This window comes from Crinia signifera, chromosome 8 (genome assembly GCF_055691185.1).
Source record: "Crinia signifera chromosome 8, ASM5569118v1, whole genome shotgun sequence".
Taxonomy (NCBI): domain Eukaryota; kingdom Metazoa; phylum Chordata; class Amphibia; order Anura; family Myobatrachidae; genus Crinia; species Crinia signifera.
In genome coordinates, this window is record NC_139224.1 from 89,558,865 (window position 1) to 89,576,178 (window position 17,314).

General features: G+C 39.7%; 15 non-coding genes and 21 pseudogenes across 15 annotated transcripts; all 36 read right to left on the reverse strand.

Annotated features, from left to right (window-relative positions):
- Nucleotides 1–267: 267 nt before the first annotated feature.
- On the reverse strand, nt 268–376 carry LOC146029561 (5S ribosomal RNA; annotated as a pseudogene).
- A 345-nt stretch (nt 377–721) lies between these two features.
- Nucleotides 722–840, reverse strand: LOC146028304 (5S ribosomal RNA; annotated as a pseudogene).
- Nucleotides 841–1,647: 807 nt separating this feature from the next.
- LOC146028256 (5S ribosomal RNA) lies at nt 1,648–1,766 on the reverse strand (annotated as a pseudogene).
- Nucleotides 1,767–2,110: 344 nt separating this feature from the next.
- On the reverse strand, nt 2,111–2,229 carry LOC146027731 (5S ribosomal RNA). Its single transcript, XR_014455118.1, has one exon. It is a non-coding gene; the product is annotated as a 5S ribosomal RNA (ribosomal RNA).
- A 343-nt stretch (nt 2,230–2,572) lies between these two features.
- On the reverse strand, nt 2,573–2,691 carry LOC146028272 (5S ribosomal RNA; annotated as a pseudogene).
- A 345-nt stretch (nt 2,692–3,036) lies between these two features.
- LOC146027996 (5S ribosomal RNA) lies at nt 3,037–3,155 on the reverse strand (annotated as a pseudogene).
- Nucleotides 3,156–3,500: 345 nt separating this feature from the next.
- LOC146034719 (5S ribosomal RNA) lies at nt 3,501–3,619 on the reverse strand. The gene has a single exon (XR_014460123.1). It is a non-coding gene; the product is annotated as a 5S ribosomal RNA (ribosomal RNA).
- A 343-nt stretch (nt 3,620–3,962) lies between these two features.
- On the reverse strand, nt 3,963–4,081 carry LOC146034920 (5S ribosomal RNA). Its single transcript, XR_014460323.1, has one exon. It is a non-coding gene; the product is annotated as a 5S ribosomal RNA (ribosomal RNA).
- A 345-nt stretch (nt 4,082–4,426) lies between these two features.
- On the reverse strand, nt 4,427–4,545 carry LOC146028915 (5S ribosomal RNA; annotated as a pseudogene).
- Nucleotides 4,546–4,890: 345 nt separating this feature from the next.
- On the reverse strand, nt 4,891–5,009 carry LOC146034721 (5S ribosomal RNA). Its single transcript, XR_014460124.1, has one exon. It is a non-coding gene; the product is annotated as a 5S ribosomal RNA (ribosomal RNA).
- Nucleotides 5,010–5,354: 345 nt separating this feature from the next.
- On the reverse strand, nt 5,355–5,473 carry LOC146029479 (5S ribosomal RNA; annotated as a pseudogene).
- A 344-nt stretch (nt 5,474–5,817) lies between these two features.
- Nucleotides 5,818–5,936, reverse strand: LOC146032571 (5S ribosomal RNA). Its single transcript, XR_014457999.1, has one exon. It is a non-coding gene; the product is annotated as a 5S ribosomal RNA (ribosomal RNA).
- Nucleotides 5,937–6,281: 345 nt separating this feature from the next.
- Nucleotides 6,282–6,400, reverse strand: LOC146034745 (5S ribosomal RNA). The gene has a single exon (XR_014460148.1). It is a non-coding gene; the product is annotated as a 5S ribosomal RNA (ribosomal RNA).
- A 343-nt stretch (nt 6,401–6,743) lies between these two features.
- LOC146027649 (5S ribosomal RNA) lies at nt 6,744–6,862 on the reverse strand. Its single transcript, XR_014455040.1, has one exon. It is a non-coding gene; the product is annotated as a 5S ribosomal RNA (ribosomal RNA).
- Nucleotides 6,863–7,208: 346 nt separating this feature from the next.
- On the reverse strand, nt 7,209–7,327 carry LOC146029513 (5S ribosomal RNA; annotated as a pseudogene).
- A 345-nt stretch (nt 7,328–7,672) lies between these two features.
- On the reverse strand, nt 7,673–7,791 carry LOC146027552 (5S ribosomal RNA). The gene has a single exon (XR_014454949.1). It is a non-coding gene; the product is annotated as a 5S ribosomal RNA (ribosomal RNA).
- Nucleotides 7,792–8,136: 345 nt separating this feature from the next.
- LOC146029608 (5S ribosomal RNA) lies at nt 8,137–8,255 on the reverse strand (annotated as a pseudogene).
- Nucleotides 8,256–8,599: 344 nt separating this feature from the next.
- On the reverse strand, nt 8,600–8,718 carry LOC146033286 (5S ribosomal RNA). The gene has a single exon (XR_014458695.1). It is a non-coding gene; the product is annotated as a 5S ribosomal RNA (ribosomal RNA).
- Nucleotides 8,719–9,063: 345 nt separating this feature from the next.
- Nucleotides 9,064–9,182, reverse strand: LOC146027764 (5S ribosomal RNA; annotated as a pseudogene).
- A 345-nt stretch (nt 9,183–9,527) lies between these two features.
- Nucleotides 9,528–9,646, reverse strand: LOC146027658 (5S ribosomal RNA). Its single transcript, XR_014455048.1, has one exon. It is a non-coding gene; the product is annotated as a 5S ribosomal RNA (ribosomal RNA).
- Nucleotides 9,647–9,991: 345 nt separating this feature from the next.
- LOC146028087 (5S ribosomal RNA) lies at nt 9,992–10,110 on the reverse strand (annotated as a pseudogene).
- A 343-nt stretch (nt 10,111–10,453) lies between these two features.
- Nucleotides 10,454–10,572, reverse strand: LOC146033133 (5S ribosomal RNA). The gene has a single exon (XR_014458543.1). It is a non-coding gene; the product is annotated as a 5S ribosomal RNA (ribosomal RNA).
- A 345-nt stretch (nt 10,573–10,917) lies between these two features.
- Nucleotides 10,918–11,036, reverse strand: LOC146034976 (5S ribosomal RNA). The gene has a single exon (XR_014460379.1). It is a non-coding gene; the product is annotated as a 5S ribosomal RNA (ribosomal RNA).
- Nucleotides 11,037–11,381: 345 nt separating this feature from the next.
- LOC146028916 (5S ribosomal RNA) lies at nt 11,382–11,500 on the reverse strand (annotated as a pseudogene).
- Nucleotides 11,501–11,845: 345 nt separating this feature from the next.
- Nucleotides 11,846–11,964, reverse strand: LOC146028045 (5S ribosomal RNA; annotated as a pseudogene).
- A 345-nt stretch (nt 11,965–12,309) lies between these two features.
- On the reverse strand, nt 12,310–12,428 carry LOC146029085 (5S ribosomal RNA; annotated as a pseudogene).
- Nucleotides 12,429–12,773: 345 nt separating this feature from the next.
- On the reverse strand, nt 12,774–12,892 carry LOC146029308 (5S ribosomal RNA; annotated as a pseudogene).
- Nucleotides 12,893–13,236: 344 nt separating this feature from the next.
- Nucleotides 13,237–13,355, reverse strand: LOC146033287 (5S ribosomal RNA). The gene has a single exon (XR_014458696.1). It is a non-coding gene; the product is annotated as a 5S ribosomal RNA (ribosomal RNA).
- A 345-nt stretch (nt 13,356–13,700) lies between these two features.
- LOC146028213 (5S ribosomal RNA) lies at nt 13,701–13,819 on the reverse strand (annotated as a pseudogene).
- Nucleotides 13,820–14,164: 345 nt separating this feature from the next.
- On the reverse strand, nt 14,165–14,283 carry LOC146028614 (5S ribosomal RNA; annotated as a pseudogene).
- A 345-nt stretch (nt 14,284–14,628) lies between these two features.
- Nucleotides 14,629–14,747, reverse strand: LOC146033288 (5S ribosomal RNA). The gene has a single exon (XR_014458697.1). It is a non-coding gene; the product is annotated as a 5S ribosomal RNA (ribosomal RNA).
- Nucleotides 14,748–15,092: 345 nt separating this feature from the next.
- LOC146027837 (5S ribosomal RNA) lies at nt 15,093–15,211 on the reverse strand (annotated as a pseudogene).
- Nucleotides 15,212–15,556: 345 nt separating this feature from the next.
- LOC146028613 (5S ribosomal RNA) lies at nt 15,557–15,675 on the reverse strand (annotated as a pseudogene).
- Nucleotides 15,676–16,020: 345 nt separating this feature from the next.
- Nucleotides 16,021–16,139, reverse strand: LOC146028195 (5S ribosomal RNA; annotated as a pseudogene).
- Nucleotides 16,140–16,482: 343 nt separating this feature from the next.
- On the reverse strand, nt 16,483–16,601 carry LOC146034921 (5S ribosomal RNA). Its single transcript, XR_014460324.1, has one exon. It is a non-coding gene; the product is annotated as a 5S ribosomal RNA (ribosomal RNA).
- A 345-nt stretch (nt 16,602–16,946) lies between these two features.
- Nucleotides 16,947–17,065, reverse strand: LOC146028917 (5S ribosomal RNA; annotated as a pseudogene).
- Nucleotides 17,066–17,314: the final 249 nt, after the last annotated feature.

Genomic DNA, 17,314 nt, shown 5'->3' on the forward strand with positions numbered 1-17,314 from the left:
TTACTGAAAAAAATCATGTGTTGGTAATGTAAAAAGACCTACAGGACACGATATTAGCAGGGGGTCTTAAATTAAACTACTAAAGAGGCTCTACACTGTTTAGCTGACAAAAGCAGTTGGAATTGGGCCTAAACAGTGTGGTAAGTCTTTAGGTGATGGCTATTGTGTCTGTTTGACCTCTTCCAAATGTCTGTACTGGCAATATAAAGAAAAAGTTTCCAATTTAAATAGCTAGAGAATAAAAACAATTTGCCAGTAATGTGAAAAAACCTACAGCACCTGGTGTTCCCATGTGGTCTCCCACCCAAGTACTAACCAGGCCCAACACTGCTTAGCTTCCAAGATCAGGCCTATAAAATGTGGTATGGCTGTAGGTGAGATACAGGCACTTTTTTGCCCTCTTCTACTTCTATCACCAGGTAAGCTAATAAAAAAGTTTCCTAACTGTATTGGCTTACTGAAAAAAATCATGTGTTGGTAATGTAAAAAGACCTACAGGACATGATATTAGCAGGGGGTCTTAAATTAAACTACTAAAGAGGCTCAACACTGTTTAGCTGCCAAAAGCAGTTGGAATTGGGCCTAAACAGTGTGGTAAGTCTTTAGGTGATGGTTATTGTGTCTGTTTGACCTCTTCCAAATGTCTGTGCTGGCAATAAAAAGAAAAAGTTTCCAATTTAAATAGCTAGAGAATAAAAACAATTTGCCAGTAATGTGAAAAGACCTAGAGCACCTGGTGTTCCCATGTGGTCTCCCACCAAAGTACTAACCAGTCCCAACACTGCTTAACTTCCAAGATCAGACGAGATTGGGCCTATCCAATGTGGTATGGCTGTAGGTGAAATACAGGCACTTTTTGCCCTCTTCTACTTCTATCACCAGGTAAGCTAATAAAAAAGTTTCCTAAATTATTGGCTTACTGAAAAAAATCATGTGTTGGTAATGTAAAAAGACCTACAGGACATGATATTAGCAGGGGGTCTTAAATTAAACTACTAAAGAGGCTCAACACTGTTTAGCTGCCAAAAGCAGTTGGAATTGGGCCTAAACAGTGTGGTAAGTCTTTAGGTGATGGCTATTGTGTCTGTTTGACCTCTTCCAAATGTCTGTGCTGGCAATAAAAAGAAAAAGTTTCCAATTTAAATAGCTAGAGAATAAAAACAATTTGCCAGTAATGTGAAAAAACCTTACGCACCTCGTGTTCCCATGTGGTCTCCCACCCACGTACTAACCAGGCGCAACACTGCTTAGCTTTCAAGATCAGACGAGATTGGGCCTATCCAATGTTGAATGGCTGTAGGTGAAATACAGGCACTTTTTTGCCCTCTTCTACTTCTATCACCAGGTAAGCTAATAAAAAAGTTTCCTAACTGTATTGGATTACTGAAAAAAATCATGTGTTGGTAATGTAAAAAGACCTACAGAACATGATATTAGCAGGAGGTCTTAAATTAAACCACTAAAGAGGCTCAACACTGTTTAGCTGCCAAAAGCATTTGGAATTGGGCCTAAACAGTGTGGTAAGTCTTTAGGTGATGGCTATTGTGTCTGTTTGACCTCTTCCAAATGTCAGTGCTGGCAATAAAAAGAAAAAGTTTCCAATTTAAATAGCTAGAGAATAAAAACAATTTGCCAGTAATGTGAAAAAACCTACAGCACCTGGTGTTCCCATGTGGTCTCCCACCCAAGTACTAACCAGGCCCAACACTGCTTAGCTTCCTAGATCAGACGAGATTGGGCCTATCCAATGTGATCTGGCTGTAGGTGAGATACAGGCACTTTTTTGCCCTCTTCTACTTCTATCACCAGGTAAGCTAATAAAAAAGTTTCCTAACTGTATTGGATTACTGAAAAAATCATGTATTGGTAATGTAAAAAGACCTATAGGACATTATATTAGCAGGGGGTCTTAAATTAAACTACTAAAGAGGCTCAACACTGTTTAGCTGCCAAAAGCAGTTGGAATTGGCCCTAAACAGTGTGGTAAGTCTTTAGGTGATGGCTATTGTATTTGTTTGACCTCTTCCAAATGTCTGTGCTGGCAATAAAAATAAAAAGTTTCCAATTTAAATAGCTAGAGAATAAAAACAATTTGCCAGTTATGTGAAAAGACCTAGAGCACCTGGTGTTCTTATGTGGTCTCCCACCAAAGTACTAACCAGGCCCAACACTGCTTAACTTCCAAGATCAGACGAGATTGGGCCTATCCAATGTGGTATGGCTGTAGGTGAAATACAGGCACTTTTTGCCCTCTTCTACTTCTATTACCAGGTAAGCTAATAAAAAGGTTTCCTAAATGTATTGGCTTACTGAAAAAAATCATGTGTTGGTAATGTAAAAAGACCTACAGGACATGATATTAGCAGGGGGTCTTAAATTAAACTACTAAAGAGGCTCAACACTCTTTAGCTGCCAAAAGCAGTTGGAATTGGGCCTAAACAGTGTGGTAAGTCTTTAGGTGATGGCTATTGTGTCTGTTTGACCTCTTCCAAATGTCTGTACTGGCAATAAAAAGAAAAAGTTTAAATTTAAATAGCTAGAGAATAAAAACAATTTGCCAGTAATGTGAAAAAACCTACAGCACTTGGTGTTCCCATGTGGTCTCCCACCCAAGTACTAACAAGGCCCAACACTGCTTAGCTTCCAAGATCAGACGAGATTGGGCCTATCCAATGAGGTATGGCTGTAGGTGAAATACTGTCACTTTTTTGCCCTCTTCTACTTCTATCACCAGGTAAGCTAATAAAAAAGTTTCCTAACTGTATTGGCTTACTGAAAAAAATCATGTGTTGGTAATGTAAAAAGACCTACAGGACATGATATTAGCAGTGGGTCTTAAATTAAACTACTAAAGAGGCTCAACACTGTTTAGCTGCCAAAAGCAGTTGGAATTGGGCCTAAACAGTGTGGTAAGTCTTTAGGTGATGGCTATTGTGTCTGTTTGACCTCTTCCAAATGTCTGTGCTGGCAATAAAAAGAAAAAGTTTCCAATTTAAATAGCTAGAGAATAAAAACAATTTGCCAGTAATGTGAAAAAACCTTCAGCATCTGGTGTTCCCATGTGGTCTCCCACCCAAGTACTAACCAGGCCCAACACTGCTTAGCTTCCAAGATCAGACGAGATTGGGCCTATCCAATGTGGTATGGCTGTAGGTGAGACACAAGCACATTTTTGCCCTCTTCTACTTCTATCACCAGGTAAGCTAATAAAAAAGTTTCCTAACTGTATTGGCTTACTGAAAAAAATCATGTGTTGGTAATGTAAAAAGACCTACAGGACATGATATTAGCAGGGGGTCTTAAATTAAACTACTAAAGAGGCTCAACACTGTTTTGCTGCCAAAAGCAGTTGGAATTGGGCCTAAACAGTGTGGTAAGTCTTTAGGTGATGGCTATTGTGTCTGTTTGACCTCTTCCAAATGTCTGTACTGGCAATAGAAAGAAAAAGTTTCCAATTTAAATAGCTAGAGAATAAAAACAATTTGCCAGTAATGTGAAAAAACCTACAGGACCTGGTGTTCCCATGTGGTCTCCCACCCAAGTACTAACCAGGCCCAACACTGCTTAGCTTCCAAGATCAGACGAGATTGGGCCTATCCAATGTGGTATGGCTGTAGGTGAGATCCAGGCACTTTTTTGCCCTCTTCTACTTATATCACCAGGTAAGCTAATAAAAAAGTTTCCTAACTGTATTGGATTACTGAAAAAATCATGTGTTGGTAATGTAAAAAGACCTACAGGACATGATATTAGCAGGGGGTCTTAAATTAAACTACTAAAGAGGCTCAACACTGTTTAGCTGCCAAAAGCAGTTGGAATTGGGCCTAAACAGTGTGGTAAGTCTTTAGGTGATGGCTATTGTGTCTGTTTGACCTCTTCCAAATGTCTGTACTGGCAATAAAAAGAAAAAGTTTAAATTTAAATAGCTAGAGAATAAAAACAATTTGCCAGTAATGTGAAAAAACCTACAGCACTTGGTATTCCCATGTGGTCTCCCACCCAAGTACTAACAAAGCCCAACACTGCTTAGCTTCCAAGATCAGACGAGATTGGGCCTATCCAATGTGGTATGGCTGTAGGTGAAATACAGTCACTTTTTTGCCCTCTTCTACGTCTATCACCAGGTAAGCTAATAAAAAAGTTTCCTAACTGTATTGGCTTACTGAAAAAAATCATGTGTTGGTAATGTAAAAAGACCTACAGGACATGATATTAGCAGGGGGTCTTAAATTAAACTACTAAAGAGGCTCAACACTGTTTAGCTGCCAAAAGCAGTTGGAATTGGGCCTAAACAGTGTGGTAAGTCTTTAGGTGATGGCTATTGTGTCTGTTTGACCTCTTCCAAATGTCTGTGCTGGCAATAAAAAGAAAAAGTTTCCAATTTAAATAGCTAGAGAATAAAAACAATTTGCCAGTAATGTGAAAAAATCTACAGCATCTGGTGTTCCCATGTGGTCTCCCACCCAAGTACAAACCAGGCCCAACACTGCTTAGCTTCCCAGATCAGACGAGATTGGGCCTATCCAATGTGGTATGGCTGTAGGTGAGACACAGGCACTTTTTTGCCCTCTTCTACTTCTATCACCAGGTAAGCTAATAAAAAAGTTTCCTAACTGTATTGGCTTACTGAAAAAAATCATGTGTTGGTAATGTAAAAAGACCTACTGGACATGATATTAGCAGGGGGTCTTAAATTAAACTACTAAAGAGGCTCAACACTGTTTAGCTGCCAAAAGCAGTTGGAATTGGGCCTAAACAGTGTGGTAATTCTTTAGGTGATGGCTATTGTGTCTGTTTGACCTCTTCCAAATGTCTGTACTGGCAATAGAAAGAAAAAGTTTCCAATTTAAATAGCTAGAGAATAAAAACAATTTGCCAGTAATGTGAAAAAACCTACAGGACCTGGTGTTCCCATGTGGTCTCCCACCCAAGTACTAACCAGGCCCAACACTGCTTAGCTTCCAAGATCAGACGAGATTGGGCCTATCCAATGTGGTATGGCTGTAGGTGAGACACAGGCACTTTTTTGCCCTCTTCTACTTCTATCACCAGGTAAGCTAATAAAAAAGTTTCCTAACTGTATTGGCTTACTGAAAAAAATCATGTGTTGGTAATGTAAAAAGACCTACAGGACATGATATTAGCAGGGGGTCTTAAATTAAACTACTAAAGAGGCTCAACACTGTTTAGCTGCCAAAAGCAGTTGGAATTGGCCCTAAACAGTGTGGTAAGTCTTTAGGTGATGGGTATTGTGTCTGTTTGACCTCTTCCAAATGTCTGTGCTGGCAATAAAAATAAAAAGTTTCCAATTTAAATAGCTAGAGAATAAAAACAATTTGCCAGTAATGTGAAAAGACCTAGAACACCTGGTGTTCTTATGTGGTCTCCCACCAAAGTACTAACCATTCCCAACACTGCTTAACTTCCAAGATCAGACGAGATTGGGCCTATCCAATGTGGTATGGCTGTAGGTGAAATACAGGCACTTTTTGCCCTCTTCTACTTCTATCACCAGGTAAGCTAATAAAAAAGTTTTCTAAATGTATTGGCTTACTGAAAAAAATCATGTGTTGGTAATGTAAAAAGACCTACAGGACATGATATTAGCAGGGGGTCTTAAATTAAACGACTAAAGAGGCTCTACACTGTTTAGCTGCCAAAAGCAGTTGGAATTGGGCCTAAACAGTGTGGTAAGTCTTTAGGTGATGGCTATTGTGTCTGTTTGACCTCTTCCAAATGTCTGTACTGGCAATATAAAGAAAAAGTTTCCAATTTAAATAGCTAGAGAATAAAAACAATTTGCTAGTAATGTGAAAAAACCTACAGCACCTGGTGTTCCCATGTGGTCTCCCACCCAAGTACTAACCAGGCCCAACACTGCTTAGCTTCCAAGATCAGACGAGATTGGGCCTATCCAATGTGGTATGGCTGTAGGTGAGATACAGGCACTTTTTTGCCCTCTTCTACTTCTATCACCAGGTAAGCTAATAAAAAAGTTTCCTAACTGTATTGTCTTACTGAAAAAAATCATGTGTTGGTAATGTAAAAATACCTACAGGACATGATATTAGCAGGGGGTCTTAAATTAAACTACTAAAGAGGCTCAACACTGTTTAGCTGCCAAAAGCAGTTGGAATTGGGCCTAAACAGTGTGGTAAGTCTTTAGGTGATGGTTATTGTGTCTGTTTGACCTCTTCCAAATGTCTGTGCTGGCAATAAAAAGAAAAAGTTTCCAATTTAAATAGCTAGAGAATAAAAACAATTTGCCAGTAATGTGAAAAGACCTAGAGCACCTGGTGTTCCCATGGGGTCTCCCACCAAAGTACTAACCAGGCCCAACACTGCTTAACTTCCAAGATCAGACGAGATTGGGCCTATCCAATGTGGTATGGCTGTAGGTGAAATAAAGGCACTTTTTGCCCTCTTCTACTTCTATCACCAGGTAAGCTAATAAAAAACTTTCCTAAATGTATTGGCTTACTGAAAAAAATCATGTGTTGGTAATGTAAAAAGACCTACAGGACATGATATTAGCAGGGGGTCTTAAATTAAACTACTAAAGAGGCTCAACACTGTTTAGCTGCCAAAAGCAGTTGGAATTGGGCCTAAACAGTGTGGTAAGTCTTTAGGTGATGGCTATTGTGTCTGTTTGACCTCTTCCAAATGTCTGTACTGGCAATAAAAAGAAAAAGTTTAAATTTAAATAGCTAGAGAATAAAAACAATTTGCCAGTAATGTGAAAAAACCTACAACACTTGGTATTCCCATGTGGTCTCCCACCCAAGTACTAACAAAGCCCAACACTGCTTAGCTTCCAAGATCAGACGAGATTGGGCCTATCCAATGTGGTATGGCTGTAGGTGAAATACAGTCACTTTTTTGCCCTCTTCTACGTCTATCACCAGGTAAGCTAATAAAAAAGTTTCCTAACTATATTGGCTTACTAAAAAAAAATCATGTGTTGGTAATGTAAAAAGACCTACAGGACATGATATTAGCAGGGGGTCTTAAATTAAACTACTAAAGAGGCTCAACACTGTTTAGCTGCCAAAAGCAGTTGGAATTGGGCCTAAACAGTGTGGTAAGTCTTTAGGTGATGGCTATTGTGTCTGTTTGACCTCTTCCAAATGTCTGTGCTGGCAATAAAAAGAAAAAGTTTCCAATTTAAATAGCTAGAGAATAAAAACAATTTGCCAGTAATGTGAAAAAATCTACAGCATCCATTGTTCCCATGTGGTCTCCCACCCAAGTACAAACCAGGCCCAACACTGCTTAGCTTCCCAGATCAGACGAGATTGGGCCTATCCAATGTGGTATGGCTGTAGGTGAGACACAGGCACTTTTTTGCCCTCTTCTACTTCTATCACCAGGTAAGCTAATAAAAAAGTTTCCTAACTGTATTGGCTTACTGAAAAAAATCATGTGTTGGTAATGTAAAAAGACCTACTGGACATGATATTAGCAGGGGGTCTTAAATTAAACTACTAAAGAGACTCAACACTGTTTAGCTGCCAAAAGCAGTTGGAATTGGGCCTAAACAGTGTGGTAATTCTTTAGGTGATGGCTATTGTGTCTGTTTGACCTCTTCCAAATGTCTGTACTGGCAATAGAAAGAAAAAGTTTCCAATTTAAATAGCTAGAGAATAAAAACAATTTGCCAGTAATGTGAAAAAACCTACAGGACCTGGTGTTCCCATGTGGTCTCCCACCCAAGTACTAACCAGGCCCAACACTGCTTAGCTTCCAAGATCAGACGAGATTGGGCCTATCCAATGTGGTATTGCTGTAGGTGAGACACAGGCACTTTTTTGCCCTCTTCTACTTCTATCACCAGGTAAGCTAATAAAAAAGTTTCCTAACTGTATTGGCTTACTGAAAAAAATCATGTGTTGGTAATGTAAAAAGACCTACAGGACATGATATTAGCAGGGGGTCTTAAATTAAACTACTAAAGAGGCTCAACACTGTTTAGCTGCCAAAAGCAGTTGGAATTGGCCCTAAACAGTGTGGTAAGTCTTTAGGTGATGGGTATTGTGTCTGTTTGACCTCTTCCAAATGTCTGTGCTGGCAATAAAAATAAAAAGTTTCCAATTTAAATAGCTAGAGAATAAAAACAATTTGCCAGTAATGTGAAAAAAGCTAGAGCACTTGGTGTTCTTATGTGGTCTCCCACCAAAGTACTAACCATTCCCAACACTGCTTAACTTCCAAGATCAGACGAGATTGGGCCTATCCAATGTGGTATGGCTGTAGGTGAAATACAGGCACTTTTTGCCCTCTTCTACTTCTATCACCAGGTAAGCTAATAAAAAAGTTTCCTAAATGTATTGGCTTACTGAAAAAAATCATGTGTTGGTAATGTAAAAAGAAATACAGGACATGATATTAGCAGGGGGTCTTAAATTAAACTACTAAAGAGGCTCAACACTGTTTAGCTGCCAAAAGCAGTTGGAATTGGGCCTAAACAGTGTGGTAAGTCTTTAGGTGATGGCTATTGTGTCTGTTTGACCTCTTCCAAATGTCTGTACTGGCAATGAAAAGAAAAAGTTTCCAATTTAAATAGCTAGAGAATAAAAACAATTTGCCAGTAATGTGAAAAAACCTACAGCACCTGGTGTTCCCATGTGGTCTCCCACCCAAGTACTAACCAGGCCCAACACTGCTTAGCTTCCAAGATCAGACGAGATTGGGCCTATCCAATGTGGTATGGCTGTAGGCGAGATACAGGCACTTTTTTGCTCTCTTCTACTTCTGTCACCAGGTAAGCTAATAAAAAAGTTTCCGAACTGTATTGGCTTACTGAAAAAAATCATGTGTTGGTAATGTAAAAAGACCTACAGGACACGATATTAGCAGGGGGTCTTAAATTAAACTACTAAAGAGGCTCAACACTGTTTAGCTGCCAAAAGCAGTTGGAATTGGGCCTAAACAGTGTGGTAATTCTTTAGGTGATGGCTATTGTGTCTGTTTGACCTCTTCCAAATGTCTGTGCTGGCAATAAAAAGAAACAGTTTCCAATTTAAATAGCTAGAGAATAAAAACAATTTGCCACTAATGTGAAAAAACCTACAGCACCTGGTGTTCCCATGTGCTCTCCCACCCAAGTACTAACCAGGCCCAACACTGCTTAGCTTCCAAGATCAGACGAGATTAGGCCTATCCAATGTGGTATGGCTGTAGGTGAGACACAGGCACTTTTTTGCCCTCTTCTACTTCTATCACCAGGTAAGCTAATAAAAAAGTTTCCTAACTGTATTGGCTTACTGAAAAAAATCATGTGTTGGTAATGTAAAAAGACCTACAGGACATGATATTAGCAGGGGGTCTTAAATTAAACTACTAAAGAGGCTCAACACTGTTTAGCTGCCAAAAGCAGTTGGAATTGGGCCTAAACAGTGTGGTAAGTCTTTAGGTGATGGCTATTGTGTCTGTTTGACCTCTTCCAAATGTCTGTACTGGCAATAGAAAGAAAAAGTTTCCAATTTAAATAGCTAGAGAATAAAAACAATTTGCCAGTAATGTGAAAAAACCTACAGGACCTGGTGTTCCCATGTGGTCTCCCACCCAAGTACTAACCAGGCCCAACACTGCTTAGCTTCCAAGACCAGACGAGATTGGGCCTATCCAATGTGGTATGGCTGTAGGTGAGATACAGGCACTTTTTTGCCCTCTTCTACTTCTATCACCAGGTAAGCTAATAAAAAAGTTTCCTAACTGTATTGGCTTACTGAAAAAAATCATGTGTTGGTAATGTAAAAAGACCTACAGGACATGATATTAGCAGGGGGTCTTAAATTAAACTACTAAAGAGGCTCAACACTGTTTAGCTGCCAAAAGCAGTTGGAATTGGCCCTAAAGAGTGTGGTAAGTCTTTAGGTGATGGCTATTGTGTCTTTTTGACCTCTTCCAAATGTCTGTGCTGGCAATAAAAATAAAAAGTTTCCAATTTAAATAGCTAGAGAATAAAAACAATTTGCCAGTAATGTGAAAAGACCTAGAGCACCTGGTGTTCCCATGTGGTCTCCCACCAAATTACTAACCAGGCCCAACACTGCTTAACTTCCAAGATCAGACGAGATTGGGCCTATCCAATGTGGTATGGCTGTAGGTGAAATATAGGCACTTTTTGCCCTCTTCTACTTCTATCACCAGGTAAGCTAATAAAAAAGTTTAATAAATGTATTGGCTTACTGAAAAAAATCATGTGTTGGTAATGTAAAAAGACCTACAGGACATGATATTAGCAGGGGGTCTTAAATTAAACTACTAAAGAGGCTCAACACTGTTAAGCTGCCAAAAGCAGTTGGAATTGGGCCTAAACAGTGTGGTAAGTCTTTCGGTGATGGCTATTGTGTCTGTTTGACCTCTTCCAAATGTCTGTACTGGCAATAAAAAGAAAAAAGTTCAATTTAAATAGCTAGAGAATAAAAACAATTTGCCAGTAATGTGAAAAAACCTACAGCACCTGGTGTTCCCATGTGGTCTCCCACCGAAGTACTAACCAGGCCCAACACTGCTTAGCTTCCAAGATCAGACGAGATTGGGACTATCCAATGTGGTATGGCTGTAGGTGAGATCCAGGCACTTTTTTGCTCTCTTCTACTTCTATCACCAGGTAAGCTAATAAAAAAGTTTCCGAACTGTATTGGCTTACTGAAAAAAATCATGTGTTGGTAATGTAAAAAGACCTACAGGACACGATATTAGCAGGGGGTCTTAAATTAAACTACTAAAGAGGCTCAACACTGTTTAGCTGCCAAAAGCAGTTGGAATTGGGCCTAAACAGTGTGGTAATTCTTTAGGTGATGGCTATTGTGTCTGTTTGACCTCTTCCAAATGTCTGTGCTGGCAATAAAAAGAAACAGTTTCCAATTTAAATAGCTAGAGAATAAAAACAATTTGCCAGTAATGTGAAAAAACCTACAGCACCTGGTGTTCCCATGTGGTCTCCCACCCAAGTACTAACCAGGCCCAACACAGCTTAGCTTCCAAGATCAGACGAGATTGGGCCTATCCAATGTGGTACGGCTGTAGGTGAGATACAGGCACTTTTTTGCCCTCTTCTACTTCTATCACCGGGTAAGCTAATACAAAAGTTTCCTAACTGTATTGGCTTACTGAAAAAAATCATGTGTTGGTAATGTAAAAAGACCTACAGGACATGATATTAGCAGGGGGTCTTAAATTAAACTACTAAAGAGGCTCAACACTGTTTAGCTGCCAAAAGCAGTTGGAATTGGGCCTAAACAGTGTGGTAAGTCTTTAGGTGATGGCTATTGTGTCTGTTTGACCTCTTCCAAATGTCTGTACTGGCAATAAAAAGAAAAAGTTTCCAATTTAAATAGCTAGAGAATAAAAACAATTTGCCAGTAATGTGAAAAAATCTACAGCATCTGGTGTTCCCATGTGGTCTCCCACCCAAGTACAAACCAGGCCCAACACTGCTTAGCTTCCCAGATCAGACGAGATTGGGCCTATCCAATGTGGTATGGCTGTAGGTGAGACACAGGCACTTTTTTGCCCTCTTCTACTTCTATCACCAGGTAAGCTAATAAAAAAGTTTCCTAACTGTATTGGCTTACTGAAAAAAATCATGTGTTGGTAATGTAAAAAGACCTACTGGACATGATATTAGCAGGGGGTCTTAAATTAAACTACTAAAGAGGCTCAACACTGTTTAGCTGCCAAAAGCAGTTGGAATTGGGCCTAAACAGTGTGGTAATTCTTTAGGTGATGGCTATTGTGTCTGTTTGACCGCTTCCAAATGTCTGTACTGGCAATAGAAAGAAAAAGTTTCCAATTTAAATAGCTAGAGAATAAAAACAATTTGCCAGTAATGTGAAAAAACCTACAGGACCTGGTGTTCCCATGTGGTCTCCCACCCAAGTACTAACCAGGCCCAACACTGCTTAGCTTCCCAGATCAGACGAGATTGGGCCTATCCAATGTGGTATGGCTGTAGGTGAGACACAGGCACTTTTTTGCCCTCTTCTACTTCTATCACCAGGTAAGCTAATAAAAAAGTTTCCTAACTGTATTGGCTTACTGAAAAAAATCATGTGTTGGTAATGTAAAAAGACCTACTGGACATGATATTAGCAGGGGGTCTTAAATTAAACTACTAAAGAGGCTCAACACTGTTTAGCTGCCAAAAGCAGTTGTAATTGGGCCTAAACAGTGTGGTAATTCTTTAGGTGATGGCTATTGTGTCTGTTTGACCTCTTCCAAATGTCTGTACTGGCAATAGAAAGAAAAAGTTTCCAATTTAAATAGCTAGAGAATAAAAACAATTTGCCAGTAATGTGAAAAAACCTACAGGACCTGGTGTTCCCATGTGGTCTCCCACCCAAGTACTAACCAGTCCCAACACTGCATAGCTTCCAAGATCAGACGAGATTGGGCCTATCCAATGTGGTATGGCTGTAGGTGAGACACAGGCACTTTTTTGCCCTCTTCTACTTCTATCACCAGGTAAGCTAATAAAAAAGTTTCCTAACTGTATTGGCTTACTGAAAAAAATCATGTGTTGGTAATGTAAAAAGACCTACAGGACATGATATTAGCAGGGGGTCTTAAATTAAACTACTAAAGAGGCTCAACACTGTTTAGCTGCCAAAAGCAGTTGGAATTGGCCCTAAACAGTGTGGTAAGTCTTTAGGTGATGGGTATTGTGTCTGTTTGACCTCTTCCAAATGTCTGTGCTGGCAATAAAAATAAAAAGTTTCCAATTTAAATAGCTAGAGAATAAAAACAATTTGCCAGTAATGTGAAAAGACCTAGAGCACCTGGTGTTCTTATGTGGTCTCCCACCAAAGTACTAACCATTCCCAACACTGCTTAACTTCCAAGATCAGACGAGATTGGGCCTATCCAATGTGGTATGGCTGTAGGTGAAATACAGGCACTTTTTGCCCTCTTCTACTTCTATCACCAGGTAAGCTAATAAAAAAGTTTCCTAAATGTATTGGCTTACTGAAAAAAATCATGTGTTGGTAATGTAAAAAGACCTACAGGACATGATATTAGCAGGGGGTCTTAAATGAAACTACTAAAGAGGCTCAACACTGTTTAGCTGCCAAAAGCAGTTGGAATTGGGCCTAAACAGTGTGGTAAGTCTTTAGGTGATGGCTATTGTGTCTGTTTGACCTCTTCCAAATGTCTGTACTGGCAATGAAAAGAAAAAGTTTCCAATTTAAATAGCTAGAGAATAAAAACAATTTGCCAGTAATGTGAAAAAACCTACAGCACCTGGTGTTCCCATGTGGTCTCCCACCCAAGTACTAACCAGGCCCAACACTGCTTAGCTTCCAAGATCAGACGAGATTGGGCCTATCCAATGTGGTATGGCTGTAGGCGAGATACAGGCACTTTTTTGCTCTCTTCTACTTCTATCACCAGGTAAGCTAATAAAAAAGTTTCCGAACTGTATTGGCTTACTGAAAAAAATCATGTGTTGGTAATGTAAAAAAACCTACAGGACACGATATTAGCAGGGGGTCTTAAATTAAACTACTAAAGAGGCTCAACACTGTTTAGCTGCCAAAAGCAGTTGGAATTGGGCCTAAACAGTGTGGTAATTCTTTAGGTGATGGCTATTGTGTCTGTTTGACCTCTTCCAAATGTCTGTGCTGGCAATAAAAAGAAACAGTTTCCAATTTAAATAGCTAGAGAATAAAAACAATTTGCCACTAATGTGAAAAAACCTACAGCACCTGGTGTTCCCATGTGCTCTCCCACCCAAGTACTAACCAGGCCCAACACTGCTTGGCTTCCAAGATCAGACGAGATTGGGCCTATCCAATATGGTATGGCTGTAGGTGAGACACAGGCACTTTTTTGCCCTCTTCTACTTCTATCACCAGGTAAGCTAATAAAAAAGTTTCCTAACTGTATTGGCTTACTGAAAAAAATCATGTGTTGGTAATGTAAAAAGACCTACAGGACATGATATTAGCAGGGGGTCTTAAATTAAACTACTAAAGAGGCTCAACACTGTTTAGCTGCCAAAAGCAGTTGGAATTGGCCCTAAACAGTGTGGTAAGTCTTTAGGTGATGGCTATTGTGTCTGTTTGACCTCTTCCAAATGTCTGTGCTGGCAATAAAAAGAAAAAGTTTCCAATTTAAATAGCTAGAGAATAAAAACAATTTGCCAGTAATGTGAAAAAACCTTCAGCATCTGGTGTTCCCATGTGGTCTCCCACCCAAGTACTAACCAGGCCCAACACTGCTTAGCTTCCAAGATCAGACAAGATTGGGCCTATCCAATGTGGTATGGCTGTAGGTGAGACACAGGCACATTTTTGCCCTCTTCTACTTCTATCACCAGGTAAGCTAATAAAAAAGTTTCCTAACTGTATTGGCTTACTGAAAAAAATCATGTGTTGGTAATGTAAAAAGACCTACAGGACATGATATTAGCAGGGGGTCTTAAATTAAACTACTAAAGAGGCTCAACACTGTTTAGCTGCCAAAAGCAGTTGGAATTGGGCCTAAACAGTGTGGTAAGTCTTTAGGTGATGGCTATTGTGTCTGTTTGACCTCTTCCAAATGTCTGTACTGGCAATGAAAAGAAAAAGTTTCCAATTTAAATAGCTAGAGAATAAAAACAATTTGCCAGTAATGTGAAAAAACCTACAGCACCTGGTGTTCCCATGTGGTCTCCCACCCAAGTACTAACCAGGCCCAACACTGCTTAGCTTCCAAGATCAGACGAGATTGGGCCTATCCAATGTGGTATGGCTGTAGGCGAGATACAGGCACTTTTTTGCTCTCTTCTACTTCTATCACCAGGTAAGCTAATAAAAAAGTTTCCGAACTGTATTGGCTTACTGAAAAAAATCATGTGTTGGTAATGTAAAAAGACCTACAGGACACGATATTAGCAGGGGGTCTTAAATTAAACTACTAAAGAGGCTCAACACTGTTTAGCTGCCAAAAGCAGTTGGAATTGGGCCTAAACAGTGTGGTAATTCTTTAGGTGATGGCTATTGTGTCTGTTTGACCTCTTCCAAATGTCTGTGCTGGCAATAAAAAGAAACAGTTTCCAATTTAAATAGCTAGAGAATAAAAACAATTTGCCACTAATGTGAAAAAACCTACAGCACCTGGTGTTCCCATGTGCTCTTCCACCCAAGTACTAACCAGGCCCAACACTGCTTAGCTTCCAAGATCAGACGAGATTGGGCCTATCCAATGTGGTATGGCTGTAGGTGAGACACAGGCACTTTTTTGCCCTCTTCTACTTCTATCACCAGGTAAGCTAATAAAAAAGTTTCCTAACTGTATTGGCTTACTGAAAAAAATCATGTGTTGGTAATGTAAAAAGACCTACAGGACATGATATTAGCAGGGGGTCTTAAATTAAACTACTAAAGAGGCTCAACACTGTTTAGCTGCCAAAAGCAGTTGGAATTGGGCCTAAACAGTGTGGTAAGTCTTTAGGTGATGGCTATTGTGTCTGTTTGACCTCTTCCAAATGTCTGTACTGGCAATAGAAAGAAAAAGTTTCCAATTTAAATAGCTAGAGAATAAAAACAATTTGCCAGTAATGTGAAAAAACCTACAGGACCTGGTGTTCCCATGTGGTCTCCCACCCGAGTACTAACCAGGCCCAACACTGCTTAGCTTCCAAGACCAGACGAGATTGGGCCTATCCAATGTGGTACGGCTGTAGATGAGATACAGGCACTTTTTTGCCCTCTTCTACTTCTATCACCAGGTAAGCTAATAAAAAAGTTTCCTAACTGTATTGGCTTACTGAAAAAAATCATGTGTTGGTAATGTAAAAAGACCTACAGGACATGATATTAGCAGGGGGTCTTAAATTAAACTACTAAAGAGGCTCAACACTGTTTAGCTGCCAAAAGCAGTTGGAATTGGGCCTAAACAGTGTGGTAAGTCTTTAGGTGATGGTTATTGTGTCTGTTTGACCTCTTCCAAATGTCTGTGCTGGCAATAAAAAGAAAAAGTTTCCAATTTAAATAGCTAGAGAATAAAAACAATTTGCCAGTAATGTGAAAAGACCTAGAGCACCTGGTGTTCCCATGGGGTCTCCCACCAAAGTACTAACCAGGCCCAACACTGCTTAACTTCCAAGATTAGACGAGATTGGGCCTATCCAATGTGGTATGGCTGTAGGTGAAATAAAGGCACTTTTTGCCCTCTTCTACTTCTATCACCAGGTAAGCTAATAAAAAACTTTCCTAAATGTATTGGCTTACTGAAAAAAATCATGTGTTGGTAATGTAAAAAGACCTACAGGACATGATATTAGCAGGGGGTCTTAAATTAAACTACTAAAGAGGCTCAACACTGTTTAGCTGCCAAAAGCAGTTGGAATTGGGCCTAAACAGTGTGGTAAGTCTTTAGGTGATGGCTATTGTGTCTGTTTGACCTCTTCCAAATGTCTGTACTGGCAATAAAAAGAAAAAGTTTAAATTTAAATAGCTAGAGAATAAAAACAATTTGCCAGTAATGTGAAAAAACCTACAGCACTTGGTATTCCCATGTGGTCTCCCACCCAAGTACTAACAAAGCCCAACACTGCTTAGCTTCCAAGATCAGACGAGATTGGGCCTATCCAATGTGGTATGGCTGTAGGTGAAATACAGTCACTTTTTTGCCCTCTTCTACGTCTATCACCAGGTAAGCTAATAAAAAAGTTTCCTAACTGTATTGGCTTACTGAAAAAAATCATGTGTTGGTAATGTAAAAAGACCTACAGGACATGATATTAGCAGGGGGTCTTAAATTAAACTACTAAAGAGGCTCAACACTGTTTAGCTGCCAAAAGCAGTTGGAATTGGGCCTAAACAGTGTGGTAAGTCTTTAGGTGATGGCTATTGTGTCTGTTTGACCTCTTCCAAATGTCTGTGCTGGCAATAAAAAGAAAAAGTTTCCAATTTAAATAGCTAGAGAATAAAAACAATTTGCCAGTAATGTGAAAAAATCTACAGCATCTGGTGTTCCCATGTGGTCTCCCACCCAAGTACAAACCAGGCCCAACACTGCTTAGCTTCCCAGATCAGACGAGATTGGGCCTATCCAATGTGGTATGGCTGTAGGTGAGACACAGGCACTTTTTTGCCCTCTTCTACTTCTATCACCAGGTAAGCTAATAAAAAAGTTTCCTAACTGTATTGGCTTACTGAAAAAAATCATGTGTTGGTAATGTAAAAAGACCTACTGGACATGATATTAGCAGGGGGTCTTAAATTAAACTACTAAAGAGACTCAACACTGTTTAGCTGCCAAAAGCAGTTGGAATTGGGCCTAAACAGTGTGGTAATTCTTTAGGTGATGGCTATTGTGTCTG